The sequence below is a fragment of the Pristiophorus japonicus genome, chromosome 10, assembly GCF_044704955.1.
Source record: "Pristiophorus japonicus isolate sPriJap1 chromosome 10, sPriJap1.hap1, whole genome shotgun sequence".
NCBI classification, from domain to species: domain Eukaryota; kingdom Metazoa; phylum Chordata; class Chondrichthyes; family Pristiophoridae; genus Pristiophorus; species Pristiophorus japonicus.
Genome location: NC_091986.1, coordinates 164,953,040 through 164,971,093, shown reverse-complemented (window position 1 = coordinate 164,971,093; position 18,054 = coordinate 164,953,040). Strand labels below are relative to the sequence as shown.

At 44.4% G+C, this 18,054-nt stretch overlaps 1 long non-coding RNA gene across 1 annotated transcript; it reads right to left on the bottom strand.

Annotated features, from left to right (window-relative positions):
* Positions 1 to 15,727: 15,727 nt before the first annotated feature.
* LOC139274841 (uncharacterized) lies at positions 15,728 to 17,688 on the bottom strand. The gene is made up of 2 exons (XR_011595625.1): positions 17,314 to 17,688; positions 15,728 to 15,950 (listed from the first exon to the last, which is right to left on the bottom strand). It is a non-coding gene; the product is annotated as an uncharacterized lncRNA (long non-coding RNA).
* Positions 17,689 to 18,054: the final 366 nt, after the last annotated feature.

The window sequence follows — 18,054 nt, the reverse complement described above, 5'->3', positions numbered from 1 at the left end:
CCTGCATCATGTAGGCCGAGGTCAGGTCCAGCTTGGTGAACGTCTTCCCTCCAGCCAGGGTCGCGAATAGATCGTCTGCCTTGGGTAGCAGGTACTGGTCCTGTCGCGACAAATGGTTAATCGTTACTTTATAGTCCCCACAAATTCTAACCGTGCCGTCCTCTTTAAGTACCGGGACAATCGGACTAGCCCACTCGTTGCATTCCACCGGCAAGATGATGCCTTCTCGCTACAGCCTGTCCAGCTCAGTTTCCATTTTCTCACGCATCATGTACGGTACTGCCTGTGCCTTGTGGTGGATGGGTCGCGTACCGGGAACTAAATGGATCTGCACTTTCGCACCTGAGAAGCTTCCAATGCCTGGCTCGAACAACGATGGGAACTTGCTCAGAACCTGGGCACATGAGGCGTCATCGACAGACGAAAACTCTTGGATGTCATTCCAGTTCCAATGGAATTTTCCCAGCCAGCTTCTGCCAAACAACGTGGGGCCATCTTCAGCACAATCCACAGCATGAGTTCATGTACTGCTCCGTCATAGGAGACTTTGACTTCTGCACTGCCAATTACAGGGATTAGTTCCTTGGTGTAAGTCCTTAGTTTGGTGTGAATGGGGCTGAGCTTGGGCCCCACAGCTTGTCGAAGGCCTTTTTACTCATTATGGACTGACTTACAACCGTGTCCAGTTCCATAGATACTGGAATACCGTTCAGTTCAACTTTCAACATTATTGGTGGACATTTCGTAGTGAATGTGTGTATCCCATACACTTGTGCCTCCTCGGTATGAATCTCCAATTCAGCCTGATCCACAGTGGATCGATCTTCCTCTGCAACGTGGTGGTTTGCAGGGTTTGCAGCTCGTCTGCTCATTCGCTGGAGCTGTCCCATTGTTCTGCAATCGTTGCACGCATAGTGCTTGAAGCAGCATTGATGGGGCCAATGATCACCTCCGCAACACCAACAAGGTGTTAACTGCCTCGCATTAATGATTGATGGTGGACTCTGGGTCATCTAAGGTCTGCCTCCGGTGTCCCTGACGACTATGTGTGCGGGAAGTGTGTCCGCCTCCAGCTCCTGATGGACCGCGTTGCAGAATTGGAGCTGAAGGTGGATTCACTCTGGAGCATCCACGATGCAGAGAATGACATGAATAGCACGTTTAGTGAGTTGGTCTTACCGCAGGTAAAGGGTCCACAGCCAGATAGGGAATGGAAGACCAACAAGAAGAGCAGTGCAAGGAAGGTAGTGCAGGGGTCCCCTGCGGTCATCCCCCTGCAAAACAGATACACTGCTTTGAGTACTGTTGAGGGGGATGACTCATCAGGGGGGAGCAGCAGCAGCCAAGTTCATGGCACCGTGGCTGGCTCTGCTGCACAGGAGGGCAGGATAAAGAGTGGGAGAGCGATATTGATAGGGGATTCAATTGTAAGGAGAATAGATAGACGTTTCTGCGGCCGTAACCGAGACTCCAGGATGGTATGTTGCCTCCCTGGTGCAAGGGTCAAGGATGTCTCGGAGCGAGTGCAGGACATTCTGAAAAGGGAGGGTGAACAGCCAGTTGGCGTGGTGCACATTGGTACCAACGATATAGGTAAAAAATGGGATGAGGTCCTACGAGACGAATTTAAGGAGCTAGGAGCTAAATTAAAAAGTAGGACCTCAAAAGTAGTAATCTTGGGATTGCTACCAGTGCCACGTGCTAGTCAGAGTAGGAATCGCAGGATAGCTCAGATGAATACGTGGCTTGTGGAGTGGTGCAGCAAGGAGGGATTCAAATTCCTGGGCATTAGAACCGGTTCTGGGGGAGGTGGGACCAGTGCAAACCGGACGGTCTGCACCTATGCAGGACCGGAACCAATGTCTAGGAGGAGTGTTTGCTTGTGCTGTTGGGGAGGAGTTAAACTAATATGGCAGGGGAATGAGAACCAATGCAGGGAGACAGAGGGAAACAAAATGGAGACAGAAGCAAAAGACAGAAAGGAGATGAGTAAAAGTGGAGGGCAGAGAAACCCAAGGCAAAAAGCAAAAAGGGCCACTTTGCAGCAAAATTCTAAAGGGTCAAAGTGTGTTAAAAAGGCAAGCCTGAAGGCTCTGTGTCTCAATGCAAGGAGTATTCAGAATAAGGTGGACAAATTAACTGTGCAGCTAGCAGTCAACAGAAACGATGTGGTTGGCATCACGGAGACATGGCTCCAGGGTGACCAAGGCTGGGAACTCAACATCCAAGGGTATTCAACATTTAGGAAGGATAGACAGAAAGGAAAAGGAGGCGGGGTGGCGTTGCTGGTTAAAGAGGAAATTAATGCAATTGTAAGGAAAGACATGAGCTTGGATGATGTGGAATCGGTATCGGTGGAGCTACGGAATACCAAAGGGCAGGAAACACTAGTGGGAGTTGTGTACAGACCTGCAAACAGTAGTAGTGAGGTTGGGGACAGCATCAAACAAGAAATTAGGGGTGCATGCAATAAAGGTGCAGTAGTTATAATGGGTGACTTTAATATGCATATAGATTGGGCTAACCAAACTGGAAACAATACGGCGGAGGAGGATTTCCTGGAGTGCATAAGGGATGGTTTTCTAGACCAACATGTCGAGGAACCAACTAGGGGGGAAGCCATCTTCGACTGGGTGTTGTGTAATGAGAGAGGATTAATTAGCAATCTCATTGTGGAGGCCCCTTGGGGAAGAGTGACCATAATATGGTAGAATTCTTTATTAAGATGGAGAATGAAACAGTTCATTCCGAGACCATGGTCCAGAACTTAAAAAAGGTTAACTTTGAAGGTATGAGGCGTGAATTGGCTAGGATAGATTGGCGAATGATACTTAAGGGGTTGACAGTGGATGGGCAATGGCAGACATTTAGAGACCGCATGGATGAACTACAACAATTGTACATCCCTGTCTGGCGTAAAAATAAAAAAGGGAAGGTGGCTCAACCGTGGCTATCAAGGGAAATCAGGGATAGTATTAAAGCCAAGGAAGTGGCATACAAATTGGCCAGAAATAGCAGCAAACCCGGGGACTGGGAGAAATTTGGAACTCAGCAGAGGACAAAGGGTTTGATTAGGGCAGGGAAAATAGAGTACAAGAGGAAGCTTGCAGGGAACATAAAATGGACTGCAAAAGCTTCTATAGATATGTAAAGACAAACGTAGGTCCCCTGCAGTCAGAATCAGAGGAAGTCATAACTGGGAACAAAGAAATGGCAGACCAATTGAACAAGTACTTTGGTTTGGCATTCACTAAGGAGGACACAAACAACCTTCCTGATAGAAAAGGAGTCAGAGGGTCTAATAAGAAGAAGGAACTGAGGGAAATCCTTATTAGTCGGGAAATTGTGTTGGGGAAATTGATGGGATTGAAAGCTGATAAATCCCTAGGGCCTGATGGTCTGCATCCCAGAGTACTTAAGGAGGTGGCCTTGGAAATAGTGGATGCATTGACAGTCATTTTCCAACATTCCATAGACTCTGGATCAGTTCTTATGGAGTGGAGGGTAGCCAATGTAACCCCACTTTTTAAAAAAGGAGGGAGAGAGAAAACAGGGAATTATAGACCGGTCAGCCTGACATCGGTAGTGGGTAAAATGATGGAATCAATTATTAAGGATGTCATCGCAGCGCATTTGGAAAGAGGTGACATGATAGGTCCAAGTCAACATGGATTTGTGAAAGGGAAATCATGCTTGACAAATCTTCTGGAATTTTTTGAGGATGTTTCCAGTAGAGTGGACAATGGAGAACCAGTTGATGTGGTGTATTTGGACTTTCAGAAGGCTTTTGACAAGGTCCCACACAAGAGATTAATGTGCAAAGTTAAAGCACATGGGATTGGGGGTAGTGTGCTGATGTGGATTGAGAACTGGTTGGTAGACAGGAAGCAAAGAGTAGGAATAAATGGGTACTTTTCAGAATGGCAGCAGTGACTAGTGGGGTACCGCAAGGTTCTGTGCTGGGGCCCCAGCTGTTTACATTGTACATTAATGATTTAGACGAGGGGATTAAATGCAGTATCTCCAAATTTGCGGATGACACTAAGTTGGGTGGCAGTGTGAGCTGCGAGGAGGATGCTATGAAGCTGCAGAGTGACTTGGATAGGTTAGGTGAGTGGGCAAATGCATGGCAGATGAAGTATAATGTGGATAAATGTGAAGTTATCCACTTTGGTGGTAAAAACAGAGAGACAGACTATCTGAATGGTGACAGATTAGGAAAAGGGGAGGTGCAACAATACCTGGGTGTCATGGTACATCAGTCATTGAAGGTTGGCATGCAGGTACAGCAGGCGGTTAAGAAAGCAAATGGCATGTTGGCCTTCATAGCGAGGGGATTTGAGTACAGGGGCAGGGAGGTGTTACTATAGTTGTACAGGGCCTTGGTGAGGCCACACCTGGAGTATTGTGTACAGTTTTGGTCTCCTAACTTGAGGAAGGACATTCTTGCTATTGAGGGAGTGCAGCGAAGGTTCACCAGACTGATTCCCGGGATGGTGGGACTGACATATCAAGAAAGACTGGATCAACTGGGCTTGTATTCACTGGAGTTCGGAAGAATGAGAGGGGATCTCATAGAAACGTTTAAAATTCTGATGGGTTTAGACAGGTTAGATGCAGGAAGAATGTCACAGTCTAAGGATAAGGGGTAAGCCATTTAGGACCGAGATGAGGAGAAACTTCTTCACCCAGAGAGTGGTGAACCTGTGGAATTCTCTACCACAGAAAGTTGTGGTGGCCAATTCACTAAATATATTCAAAAAGGAGTTAGATGTCATCCTTACTACTAGGGGGATCAAGAGGTATGGCGGGAAATCAGTAATGGGGTACTGAAGTTGCATGTTCAGCCATGAACTCAGTGAATGGCGGTGCGGGCTCGAAGGGCCGAATGGCCTACTCCTGCACCTATTTTCTATGTTTCTATGGGCAGCAGCAACTGGCGTGTACGTTCTGCCATGTTTATTTCTGCTCGAAACCGATATTATTTTATGCACAGTACTGGCCGAAACTTCTTTACTCTGCGAAATCTGTTTGGTGTTGTCGCTGGTGGACATAAATGCCTGGGCTATCATTATGGCTTTACTTAGATTCGGAGTTTCTACAGTCAACAGTTTGCAAAGGATTGTTTCATGGCCAATGCCCAGTACAAAAAAGTCTCTGAGCATTTGTTCCAGGAATCCCTCAAACTCACAATGTCCTTCGAGGCACCTTAGTTCGGCGACATAGCTCGCTATTTCCTGGCCCTCCGATCGTTGACACGTGTAGAACCGATATCTCGCCATCAAAACACTTTCCCTAGGATTTAGGTGCTCCTGGACCAGCGTACACAATTTTCATAGGATTTCTCTGTTGGTTTTGCAGGAGCCAGGAGGTTCTTCATGAGGCCATAGGTTGTTGCGCCATAGACAGTTGGGAGGATTGCCCTTCGTTTGGTAGCGTTCTCGTCCCCTTCCAGCTCGTTGGCCACGAAGTATTGATCGAGTCTCTCCACGAAGGCCTCCCAATCGTCCCCTTCTGAGAACTTCTCTAGGATACCAACTGTTCTTTGCATTTTCGCACGGTTGTTCGTTACCTCGTTGCCAATTGTTACACTCATAATAAAGGATGAAACTGAGTACTGTGAACAATGAGCAAATGTGACCTTAGCTCCTTTAATAAGACTCCAGAGTGTAGGTACGTTGTGGGTGGCCTGCTTATATACTGTGCTCCCAAGGGATGCTGGGATCCCTTGGGACTCCGACAGGTAGGCCCTCTGGTGGTAGTGTGATACAGGTTGCAAAGGGTTAAATACATAACACAGACCTTTCGGAGATTATGAGGGAAAGTCGTGCAAAGCTTTTCTGTTACAAACACGGTGCCCAGGACAACCACCCAATGTAGGAAGAAGTGGAACGACATAATGCGGGTGGTGAGGGTGAATATATTTTACATTCCCCTGAGCATGCTATGCTCTGAGCTCAATGTGCAGTCTCTGCTCAATCAGAATGTGTCTGACCCCATGCTCTATGTGGCTGAGGCCAGATGCAAGGTTCGCGTTTGTAGCCTCACACACTCCAAGGATCTGCATGCACTGTTAACCTTCCTACTCTGTTGTTGAGATCCACCCATCATCTTGTTACATCCTCAGTCTTCATATGCGTGTGGAAGACGATAGCCTCACAGTAACTGCTAGATGCTGGCCCCCTAATTCCAGCATTTCCACAGCAAGTGCACGCAGCTATTCAAAATTACATCGACCTGTGAAGACTCTCATACAGTAACATGTACTCAACTATGTGAGGCACTTCGGACAGATGGATAGCAGGGCACTAACTCTGACGTTCTGTTTAATCTTGCAGGCCAAGCTAGTGAATAACTGAAGGGAACAAATGCGGACCGGAGGAAGGAACCCTAACCTGCAACCCCTCAGTGCGGTGGAGGAACGCATCTCGGCCCTGATGGGCAAACAAGTGGGCGCGGTGGCGTTTGATGAGGCTGAGCCCCCTTAGGACAGTGATGGTATGTTGAGGACCTTTGCATCCTCTAGCAGGCCACTTATCCCTAACACCACAATCCTTCACCACTTTCCATGAGACTGGCGTTTCATACCTTTCCCAGTCCTGCACCACTCCCCTGCAGGTAACCACTCTTCTCTGGCTTTGTGCTTTCAGATGATGAACCAGACACCTAGCAGTCTGTACATCAGCCGTTCAGTGCCAGCGATGGAGGAGGAGGCAGAGGACACGTCTCTGGCAGTTAGTGAGGAGGCAGCGGCCTCAGAGAGTGGGGCCAGCACCTCAGTGGAGGAAGGACTGTTTGGGGAGTTAGAGGTGAGTGATGCTCTGGGACCCAGTGGCCTGCAGCAACGCTATGGGGGAGGGAAAACCCAGGGGACAGCTCCCCGGAGGGTGAGTGCTCACCTGAGTGATGCTCAGCAGCACTCTGATGAGGAGGCTGAGTTGCAGATTGTCACAAGACAATCATTGAGGATGCACAGCAATCTGTTGGGTACATTGGCAAGGGTGTCCGAGAGTCTCGATGCATTTGGTGCGAGGATGGAGGAGTCCGCCTCAATTTTGGCATTTGCCTCTCAGCAGCCCATCGAGCCCCTCCTTGGTAGATACCAACGGATGTTAGAAGCCACAAGTGACCATGGGGTCCCAGACATGATGGCATGGGCTATGGATGACGTGGCAGAAGCCACAAAAGGCTTGCATTCTGTCATGTCATCAGTGTGTGGTGACATCAATCAACTCTGTTGCATTCTGTCCTAATGTAGAGTCAACTTGATGCCTCACAAGCACTGACCGCTACCATCGTGTCTGGGGCCCCATCAGTCCAAGGGTGTCAAAGCAGGGCAGCAATCTGTGCTCACCCAGATTGCTTCATAAGCTCAGGCTCTGCCCTAGGAGAGTAGCAACATGTCAGGCCTGATGGAATGTGATGCCCTCTCTCAGGATGACATCATTCCGCCTTTGCATATATCGCTCTCTGCAACCCATCCAGCCCAGAGTGCTGCTGCCCATGCTGACTGAGGTGGTGCAGTTCGCAGTTGGGCTTTCCAGGGCCCGAGCTGGTCAGGGACGTGCTGCTAGGCCGTCAGTTGTGTCCGTTAACGCCAACAGAGCAACTTTCAAGCAGCCTTGCTGCAGGCACTGAGACTCCATTGAGGAGGAGCAATAGGTGTGGGAGGGGTGGGAAATTAGTGCCACCCACTAAACAATTATGCGATAGTGGCCAGAGATGCCGACCTTGTTGCAATTTGAAGGCATGTAAAAAATTGCACTTGGATGTGGGTGATGATGTTTAAAAGGGTCTTGTTTTATTAACACTTGCTGTTTATGATGGCTTTCTGTTGTGCTTCTTTACATCACACTGTTTTTTGTAGTTAATAAACATTATTTGGAATCATCACATTCTTGTGTTGCGATTTATATACATGGAGGCTCGGAGGGTGGTGCGCGATGTCTTCTACAGATCGCCAGGTAAATAGGCTGGCCATTCGGCACCTCTTGAGTCATTCACTAGAATCGATGCGCGATGAGTCTCTGACGAGCAGCCCTTGCAGCCACAACAGTGTCAGGCTGCCTCCTCCATGGCTGAGGCTCCTCGTCTTCCACCTCATTGTCATCGTCCTCCCGAGGTGGAGTTGCCATTCCTGGTGGTAATGGCTCGCCCCTCATGATGGCCAGGTTGTGCAGCATGCAGCACACAATGGTGAAGATGGACAGTCTATTAGATGAGTATTGAAATGCCCCTCCAGAGCGGTCAAGGCAGTGGAAACGCTGCTTCAGAACCCCTATAGTTTGCTCTATAATGCTCCTGGCTGAGGTATGGCTGTGGTTAAACCGCTGCTCGGCAGGGGTGTTGGGATTGCAGAGATGAATCATCAGCCAGGTGGCGAGACCATATCCTTTATCACCGATGAGCAAGCCACGCCCTTCAAGCGGTGGCTGGAACAGTCGCAAACTGCTCTCCCGCAGAATGAAGGCATTGTGGCAGCTGACAGTAAGGATCATCTGCCTGTTGTCGCACACCAGCTGAACGTTGAGGAAATAGTAGCCCTTGCGATTATGAAACACCTCTCCATTGTAGGGCAGGGCTCACAATGCCACATGCGTACAATCAATGGCCCCCGGAACCATGGGGAAGCTCGTTATCCAGACGAAGCCACTGGAGCATTCATCCTAGTTCTCTCTGGACATGCTGAACTTTATGTAGTCAATTCGTTGGTTGTAGGGAGCGTTGGTCACCTAACAAATGCAACAATGTGCTGCAAACTGCGAGATGTTGCATATACTACCTACAAGAACCTGGAAGGACCCGGTAGCATTGAACTTGAGGGCTACTGTCACTTTCACTGCCACTGACAGCTTTGAAGTATGTCTGCATGAAATGGCAGAGTTCGGTGACCACCTCCTTACGGAACCGCAGTCTCCTCAGACATATCAAGGTACGAGTAATGCGCACGGTAAACCCTGCATGTGTAAGGCCTCCTGCCCCAGCGTTTGCGCCTCTCCTCTAGCATCTTTGAAGTCTTCGCTGCAGGACGGCGTGGTGTGCCATCACTGCCCCCATTAAGTTGCAGAAGGTAACAGCAAAATGCTACTCGACCTGGAACCCAGCAATGTTGCCGAAATGATAGTAGTCAGGTTGAGTAGTCACCAGCCACAGCACGCCAACACCTACACATTCCGCGAGGAGAAAACGCAGCACTCACTGCGACCTCTGTGCACCGGCTGCAATTCCCGTTAAATACCGCCCCGGCATCGTAACATCGACTTGTTGCGCCTACTTTTTGTGGTGTGTACCCCACCAGCCGGTAAGTGAGGCGCAAAAACGGAATTTTGCATGATCGGCGCCAGCGAGGCATTGCACGCGTACTGACGTCACAATTTCCATGGCGGTAGTAGGCGAGGTGCTAATCTTTTGCGCCGCTGAAAAAACTCAATCGAATTTCCCAACAGGTGGCAACATCGCCTAACGCTGGCACTTAGTCATTTGCGCCCAGTTACCGCCTCTCCTTGGCGGTATCGGCTGGCGTTAGCAACCGAATTCCGGCCCCTAATTATTTTCTAAAATAATTCAACTCAGATTTAAATTTATGATGTTATTTATGTTTTGATGAAGGGTTATATCTGCGATGTTATCCCAACTTTCTGTCAGATGCTGATCAACCTGCTTTATATTTTTATAATTTTCATTATAGTTTTCCAATATTTATTATCTTTCATTTTATTTATTTATGTAATTGTTGCTTTCCAAAAAGAAACATGAAGAAAAGTTAAACTACACACAAAATAACTGAAAATATTTCCCACCCTCTATACTGTCTCCTAACACAAAAGCCACCAGCAGTCCTCATTGTAACACCTCGAGCAGTACTCCCACTACATGTTCACTATGTACAGAATGTTAATAGCTAGCAGTGGATGAATAGGCTTTGTGGTGCACTTGAAACATATAAAAATGGCCCAAGCATTAAAAAAGATAAAAGGGAAAAGGGCAGTAATGAATTTTGCGGAAAATGAACATTAATGGTACTAGCATTACTCATGTTCCACATAACAAATTATTGGAAATTTGACAAGCACACCAAATTATCTACTCATCTACTGCTGTAAGCCCTTTGGAGCCATCCAAAGCCAGCCGAAGCAAGACAATTTAAGCTAATTTTACTATTTATAACAATAGAGTAGACCATTAAGACAAATTAATGTCATTATCAAGTTTCTATGAAAATGACAAATACCACCATTTCAAGCAGCTTTAGAGGCTGTTGACTATAATGAAATTGCCTGTACAGGTACTGAAAAGAAACACTCCAAGTAATTATTTTCTAGTAGCTTGTTTGTCTCCTGTCCATTCATTTGCCTACACTACAATTAGTTCTACACACAATATGTGGACACTAACAGTCAACATTATGCAGCATTAGTCCTAATTGGGCAATTACAGTGCAGTTTTCCTCCTTTATAGCCACTGAAGAGAGATCCATGTACACATTCTGAAGGGCATGTATGGGGCTAGCTGCTGTAACTTGAAAATGAGCAATTTCTGTTCTGCTATTTTATCTGTGTGCTTCCCATCCATGTAACAAGGCTCTTATCATGACAGTCTATATGTACCGATTTATTCATGATTATTAATATTTAGTCTTAGCTTTTCTTCTAATTACTATAATATTCAAGGTATAGTAATTATGCAAATATTCAACTAATAATCAGCAATGGGACAGGTTGTGAAACTTTGAACATTTAATAGGCTAGAACAATGAGATGTTGCATTTGAAATAACTGATATTAAAACCTAGCATCAAAAATCTAGGATTTTTTAAAGACCACTTGGATCCACATTTCAATGATTTAACTGGAATACTGAATACATCAGATGGCTTACAACATGTGACAAAACATATCTATAATGTATTTGAACTTTAGTAACAGTTTTTATCCCTTCTAGGTTTCATTTTGATTCAGATTTGGACTGTTTGCTTTCTAATTACTTCAAAACATCCAACACTTATCCAACGGCAGATTTGTAGCAGTTTCAACTTATCGTGTCCATCAATAGAAGTTTAGTTTAAACTAAGCAAAAACAAGAACCAGGCTTAGGTATCATTATACGGAGGACTAATATACACACGATTTCTCACCAAATTGACAAGATTTACATGAGTCTGGTCTGGAGAAGGAATGCATAAAATTGAACAGGTTGCAATTTAACAACTGACTTTGCCCACTCTGAACATTTAACTTGAACACAGCACCCTCATCAAAGATAGTAATATAGACGCTGCAGCACAAAGGATGGAGGGAATGGTGAAAAATAATTGAAAATGTTTTGTTACTTGACTGCAACTAAAGATTACTAACTAAATTCATTTAGTTTGATACCATTGGGTATAGCCATTATATCATTAGAAACTAGCCAGTATGGCTTATCGGATATTTTTTTTATAGAGAACTAAATCTTACTGGGTATACTTGTCAGCTGTCACCTAAAGGACTCGGAAAATAGTATTACTACAATTACTGCCATTCCATCCATTCTGTTGGCGATGACAGGCTCAAAAGCTTCAATAGAGCTGCCACCAATTTCTTTTATTTAATTAATTGACAGGCAACACATTGTTAACATTGGTATGTGCCCCATGTTCAAAATGCTGAAAGAAGTAGGTATCTGTTCTTGTCTTTACAACTATTTAGCGATACTTTTTTAAAAAAAAGCACAGTGACAGTATTACATAAAGGAGTGATTGAAATTCAGAGCGGAATCCAGAAAGCTTGGGATGTAGTGTTTGCAGTGCATCACTGACAGCTTCATTTATTTGCAAGTAAACACCAGCATTAACTAATCTCTCACAATCAGCATCATTGTATATTGACTAATTAAACTCTCTTTCACAGCATTTACTCTATCAAGTGCCTCTGAGTGTATCACGCATTAGGGTAAGCCATGGTATCTGCATTTAAGATAATGGATATATTTTTATTAAAGTGAAATTTGGCCCATTAATCACTGCTGTCAATATTCTAGCTGAACAGCCTTATTAGCTCACAGAACAGTCTATAGATAGCACTCGGTGTCACTATTCTCCATGTTTTAGTTAATGGAAGCTTTATTATTTCATTGGTGTTTTTGCACACTATAATAATTACTTCATGGTGCAAAATTATATTCAAAATGACATTTTAAAAATTATTATAAATTTTGTAGAAGGAAATGTACACTTTCCTTAATGAAATCATTATGTATCATTACAGCAAAAACAAGACAAAGGCAGAACAATCTAACGCTACCGATATTACAAATGCAAAACAGTGTTATATTCATGAAACAATAAACATGTTTGTTACTACACTGAGCATAGACAATTAACAAAATAGTACAAGAAAATATTTAGGCAAAAACAAAGGAAAATTTTGAAAAAAAACTGGTAAATTTGAAAAATTAAAACTACATTTCCTGCCAAATTAGCATTCAGAGTTTACTTCAAAAATAATTTCAAATTTGAAAGGAATTAAGTTGAAACTAGCATTCATTTTTATTATTTATTGCTTCCATGTACAGAGATTATTAATTTAGTATTTGCAAGTAGAAAAATAAACAGACTACAGTGTAAAGCTTTTAAAGGTTCTGCATGAACTGTAAATTTCAGGCTAATATTCAATAACTATCATTAACAAGTAACTAAGTATGGATGACTGGTAGCTCATTTTCAGGTAACTGGTGAAATTTCACATGGGTGTGATAATCTAATCACTGCGATATGTAAAATGGAAGATGATGGATTTTTTTTCTGCTTGAAATATTCAGCCATTATTCGTGCATCAGCCATTTAATGCAGGGCTCATGATAGACCCAGTGCATCAACAGCACAATTATAGAACCAACTGGCTAAGCATTAGGAAGCATTCTTTTCTGACATGAATGGGCTTTCTTTCTGTCCCATAGTTGAACTTTTAAAATCCACTGAACCATGCATGTGGCTCCACCTGTTTGAAAGAAACCCACGGTTTTAATGAAAGCTGTCTTTTCTAATTGGTTGTATAAACATTCAGTGTATTAAGAGCGACTTCCATCTTTTGTCAGTCTCCCTCTCTTCCAACCGCAACCCCCCCCCCTCCCCAAGTCCAACCATTCCACAGCTCTTTTGAAGGCACCTGTCTGTCTTTCAGTCACATGAATTGCTTGCTGTGGCTAGCTTTATGGAAGAGCTGCATTGGAACCACAGCTTATTAGTCTCTGATTTACTTACAAGTTTAACATAATCGTAGGATCTTTTAATTAAAATTCACTTCCTAGTTCCACCAATGGCTCAGCAAGACTACCCAGTGAGTAGCTGAACCATACAGATAAGCCCCAGGTTTGATCCCTGATCTGTGGTGAGTTGGCTGGTCCCAGCGGTGTAGAGGTGTTACAATTAGCCAAAGCATCCTTGGATTATGGAAAAAAAAATCAGCAAGGATTCCTGTCCCAGATTGCTATTGAGCGACCCCTTCTGGAAATCTGCCTATCAGGATTTTGGTTAAGGACACAATCAGGTTTGGCTATGGTGGCCTCTCCCACAGTGAAATAGTCTGCCGACATTTACTCCTAAGGCTCAGAAATAAATGATGGTCAGTTGGGTGTTGTACTGGAGGGGAATGGCATCTGTGGAACTGTAAGGAATCAACATCTTTGAGACAGGAAAGGGAGAAAATTGGTGAGAATTTTGTTGTAATGAGTTCTCCCCACATTCAATAATTTGTCACTGCTTGTTTAGTAATTTCCTACATATTAATGGAGGACAAATTGTACAAGGGGTAAGGATATTGAAGAATGCTCTGTGATATCAAAACAGAGTGTAGAGTCAGGTGTTTTTTTTGTTACGTACACAATTGAGAAGATTGAGAAAATGCTGAATTTAAAATTCTCTTTTGGGAAATAATCAGAGCTGGTTAGTGTAACTAATTCAAACATAATGACTGCATTTCATTAATCTTGACAGATATTTGCATTAACAGCTAGAATCACTCCAAAGCTGATTACTAAGCAGTGAAATCATTTAAAAATATTTAGTCTTTTCATGAGCAATAGATGAATGTGTTATTACAGGAGTGGGATATTGTGTAGCATCAGTGATGAAACTGATCTGTGTGAACAATTAAGGAAATCCTGCAGTGGTACCAAAAACATCATTCTGAAAGCCCAGATGGTTATTGTGAAAGGTATTAGTGCACTGTGCCATGACTGGTTCAAATCCATTTCCTACTTGTGTTAGATGTTGTGATTTTTATGCTTCCCACATGTGGCATATGTGCCTCACGCTGAGATATATACGTCTGTGATAACTCTGATTGACATGTGTAAGGACTAAGTGAATAAAATGCCGATCCTAAGGAGAATAGTTATGAATACCACTGTTGATCATGTTCTCAAGCAGTGAGGAAACAATTTCCCTTTAGTCCTTGTTCAATGCTTGAGCTTGCCATTCTGTTACACATTCACCTGGCTTCTTCTAGATAATTAAAAGCCAAGTTTAACTGGTTTCAATCTCTTATAGGGGAAACTAAAAACTAGGGGGCATAGTCTCAGAATAAGAAACCGTCAATTTAAAACTGAGATGAGGAGGACTTTCTTCTCAGAAGTTGTAAATCTGTGGAATTCTCTGCCCCAGAGGGCTGTGGAGGCTGGGTCATTGAATATATTTAAGGCAGAGATAGACAGATTTTTGAGTGGTAAGGGAATAAAGGGTTATGGGGAGCGGGCAGGGAAGTGGAGCTGAGTCCATGATCAGATCAGCCATGGTATTAAATGGCGGAGCAGGCTCGAGGGATCAAATGGCCTAGTCCTGTTCCTATTTCTTATGTTCTTATGTTCAATGAAGTGTTCATCCCTTCCACCATATGTAATGACACACAAATGATCTTCTCTGTGACTGTGACCATGGTGTATTATCCCTCCTTGTCCTTTTCGACCTATCTACAGCCTTCAACACAATTGATCATATTGTCATCCTCAAACGCCTCTCCTCCTTTGTCCAGCTCCGTGGGACTGCCCTCACTTGGTTCTAATTTTACCTATTCAAACATAGCCAGAGGATCTCTTGGAATGGCTTCTCTTCTACCTTGCATCACCACCTCTGGAGTTCCCCAGGGATCTATTCTTGGGCCCCTCTCTTCCTCATCTTCTGTAACTTTACCTGCCTCCATTCCTACCCTAATGTATCTGCTACTGAAACCCTCATTCATATCTTTGTCACCTCTAGACTTGATTACTCCAAATCTCTCCTGGCTGGCCTCCCATCTTCTACCTTCCATAATCTCCAGCTCATCCAAAATTCTGCCTGTATGCTACCTCACGTCAAGTCATGTTTACACATGATCCTTTCTTTGTTACATAGCCTGCCCATCCCTAACCTCCTCCAGCCCAGCCACCAGCGCCCCACCGCACCCCCTGAACTCTCCATTAATCTGACCCTGGTCTTTTGTGCATTCCCCTTTCCCCATCATTTGATGGCTGTGGTTTTACCCATCTAAATCTCACTCTTTTGAACTCCCTCCATAAAGCCCTCTGCTTCTCCATCGTCCTGTCCTCTAAAAGATCCACCTTAAATCTTACAGATTTAAAGGTCATCTATCCTCATTTCCCTTCTTTGCATTGATGACCATCTTGTTTAGGCCAAAATATCTTGGGAGCATTAAAAAAGGTTGATGTGTCTTCACAGGATCTTTTCCACATTTTCAAAAAGCAGCAGAGCAAATTTTCCAAGTTTCAAACAACTTTATTGAATAATAGGTGAAAAAGTGAATGAATAACAGTAATATAATACATATATGACATTCAAAATGGAACTGTTCTGAGCATCAAGTTTCTTCTCACAAACACGGATACTTGTACTGTTAGAGTTGCAATTCAAATTAACCCCAGATACATTTTCTCATGTCCAGGGCAAAAGTTCATTTCCATCGGCAAGCCCTCATTCCCTGCAAATCCAAAGATGACATTATGTGCAAAGTAATCTAGGACTGCATGCCCAAGAGGAACAATTTTATTGCTACTGGATAATTGGAATTCCACTATAACATAATTTCTCAAGACTGATGATGACAGTTACACCAGACACTTTTCATAACATATTAAACTAATTAAACAGGTTTATTCAGGTAGTTACAGAACTGGTATAAAAGCAGGAACATTGGCAGGGCCCAGATACAGCAAAGGAGCGGGAAGGTCGGGGCAGATGAGCGATGAGAGATCATGGCGGAGGTGTGATGAATGATTGAGGCGGAGAAGCTGCGAGAGATTGAGGCAGAAATGTGGTGGATGATCGGGGCGGAGAAGCGGCGAGGGATCGCGGCGGAGGCGCAGCAAATGTTTGGTGTGGAGAAGCGGCGAGAGATCGTGGCGCAAGTGTGGCAAATGGGGTACTGCGATGTGCGCGCGCACTAGCTCCGTGCAGCAGAACAGGTCTCCAGTTGTCCTGGTTAACCCTTGCCACTGGATAAAGGCCTAGCTCTGTCAAGCCCGTGGTGGCTGATGTGCAACAGTCACATGTTAAAAACATCCATGCACAGGCATCTTACACCCCTCGAGTTCAGGACTGGAATATTGGGTCCTTCATTGAAATAGCTGCAAACTCATTCCTTTTAGTGTGGAAGCAAGTCATCCTCATTCGAGGGACCACCTATGATGATGATGACATATATATTTATGGTAGATATATTATGCTATTTCTCTGTAAGGAAGATAATGTTAGTGTAGATATTGCAACGCTGTTATTTTATTATTCTACGGTTATTATTTTCTTCTAATAGTCTTGAGCACAGTAACTAACAGGCCTGACCTCTCAAAATTCTAAACCGATTTGATGATTTGAATAAATCACTCATGAATCGTCCCTCAGCCGTTATGGACTTGAATAACTGTCAGCTAAACTCAAAAATCTCTGTCAATCATATACACGTTGAACAAATCAAACAGTATAGCCTTGAATATAATGGAAGGGAGGGAAAGGTTTGTCGGAGCCTGGTATCGGGTGACGAATCCAGCAAGGCAGTGAATGAGGAGGCTCTGCCGATTTTAAAAACAGGGCCTTATTTACTTAACACTTTGCTGACTCCCGCCCGACACCCAGCTAGATTTACTGCTTGGCCGGTGACCGGGAGTAGAAATCCAGTGGCAGGAGGCCGTAGTTGGGGACCCATGGGGCCGGTCCCCGGCAGTTAGTGGAAAGAGGACTTAGCGGGGTATCAGGGATTCCAGCGAGATCGGAGGGGAGGCCGGGGCTGGGGAGAGCACTCGTGCTCCTCCTGGCCCACAAGGAGTTGTAATAGGAGCAGATCTTACCTATCAGCTTGGCTGCTCCTCTCTTGGATCTGCTATTGGGTAGCCAGCAGTTTGGGACATCCCGTGCCATTGTTAATTGTACAACATGGCGCCAATGAGGTCATCGGGCCAGGATGTTTGAATGTTAACTCGGCCCTCATCTACCTTTTGCGGGAGCCTTGCCGATGGCCTGATTTGGAGCAGTAAAAATTAAAATGACTCGGAAGGCAGCGGGCTGGAGCGGGGAAGGAGGTTGTTCACATTTTTAACCATTCAAATGGTCCATTCCCGCTGGGCTGGTGTGGGCGGGGGCGCAGGCAGTTAAAACTCTTTGACTGTGGCTTGGCTCCTCCTTCCAGCTTCAACAACATCTGAGGTTTGAAAAATGGTTATCAAGTGACATGATTTTAAATGCAACTGGTAGTTAAGCTCCTTTTGCATTGTGACTGAAATAAATGAACCACTAACAAACTGAAAATGAAATAAAAAATACATAAGGGCTAATTTTAACCAACCCTAGCAGGAAACTAATGGGATAGGATCGGCTGTTCTTTTTTACACCCTGCCCGATTTTACTTTCTATTGACGGGTGGATAACGTTAAAACTTTCTTCATTTTTGTTGTACGCTTTTACAGCACTCACAACCCTGACTTTTTCTCTCATTGCTAATATTTTCAAGTCTAACCTGTACTCTCACTGTCGACACACATTCCTGGCCTTTACCTCTCATTCCTAACCTCACTATTGGCCTGCATCTCTCA